This window comes from Trichechus manatus, unplaced genomic scaffold (assembly GCF_000243295.1).
Source record: "Trichechus manatus latirostris isolate Lorelei unplaced genomic scaffold, TriManLat1.0 scaffold00131, whole genome shotgun sequence".
NCBI classification, from domain to species: Eukaryota; Metazoa; Chordata; class Mammalia; order Sirenia; family Trichechidae; genus Trichechus; species Trichechus manatus.
Window position 1 is genome coordinate 7,734,760 of NW_004444067.1, and position 1,488 is coordinate 7,736,247.

Sequence of the window (1,488 nt, forward strand, 5' to 3'; positions counted from 1 at the left end):
CCACTCACCAAAGTAGGATGCAGAACATTTTCTTAATAAACTTTGTTATGCCAGTTGACCTAGATGTCCCCTGAAAGCATGGTCCCCAGACCCCCGCCCCTCGAAGTATTTGATTGTATTCAGGAAACGTCTTAGCTTTGGTTTAGTCCAGCTGTGCTGACATCCCCTGGAGTGTGTGCTGTCCTTCCCTTCAACTAAGACAATTCTTGCATACTGTCTAGTTAGTGAAAAGCCCTCTCCCTCCCTCCCCACCATTGTAACCATCAAAGAATGTTTTCTTCTTGAGTTCTTGTAAGAGTGGTCTTATACAATATTTGTCCTTCTGTGACTGACTAAATTCACTCAGCATAATGCCCTCCAAATTCCTCCATGGTATGTTTCACAGATTCATCGTTGTTCTTCATTGTTGTGTAGTATTCCACTGTGTGAATATACCATAATTTGTTTATCCATTCATCCGTTGATGGGCACCTAGGTTGTTTCCATCTTTTTGCTATCGTGAACAGTGTTGCAATGAACATAGGTGTGCATATATCTTGCAATGAACATGGGTGGGCATATCTCTATTCGTGTGACGGCTCTTATTTCTCTAGGATATATTCCAAGGAGCAGAATTGCTGGATCATATGGTACTTCTATTTCTAGTTTTTAAGGAAGCACCAAATCGATTTCCAAAGTGGTTGTACCATTTTACATTCCCACCAACAGCGTGTAAAGTGTTCCAGTCTCTCCACAACCTCTCCAGCATTTATTATTTTGTGTTTTTTGGATTAATGCTAGCCTTGTGGGGGTGAGATGGTATCTCATTGTAGTTTTGATTGGCATTTCTCTAATGGCTAGTGATTGTGAGCATTTCTTCATGTGTCTGTTAGCCGCCTGAATATCTTCATTGGCAAAGTGCCTGTTCATATCCTTTGCCCATTTTTTAATTGGGTTATTTGTCTTTTTCTTGTTAAGGTTTTGCAGGATCTTGTAGATTTTAGAGATTAGACGCTGATCGGATTTGTCATAGCCAAAAATTTTTTCCCAGTCTGTAGGTTCTCTTTTTATTCTTTTGGTGAAGTCTTTTGATGAGCATAAGTGTTTGATTTTTAGGACCTCCCAGTTATCTAGTCTCTCTTCTGGTGTTTGTACATACTTATGGTTCATATTGTGTTTATGCCATGCATTAGGGGTCCTAGCATTGTCTCTATTTTTTCTCCCATGATCTTTATTGTTTTCGATTTTATATTTAGGTCTTCGATCCATTTTGAGTTAGTTTTCGTGCATAGTGTGAGGTATACGTCTTGTTTCATTTTTTTGCGTATAGATATCCAGTTATGCCAGCACCATTTGTCAAACAGACTGTCTTTTCCCCAATTAACAGGCTTTGAGCCTTTGTCAAATATCAGCTGCTCAGAGGTGGATGAATTTATGTCTGGATTCTCAATTCTGTTCCATTGGTCTATGTATCTGTTGTTGTACCAGTACCAGGCTGTTTTGACTACC

The 1,488-nt window shown here is 39.4% G+C and overlaps 1 protein-coding gene across 2 annotated transcripts in view; it reads right to left on the minus strand.

Annotated features, from left to right (window-relative positions):
- GOLGA3 (golgin A3) overlaps positions 1–1,488 on the minus strand; it is a 46,546-nt gene that overhangs the window by 31,909 nt on the left and 13,149 nt on the right. The window lies entirely within an intron of this gene.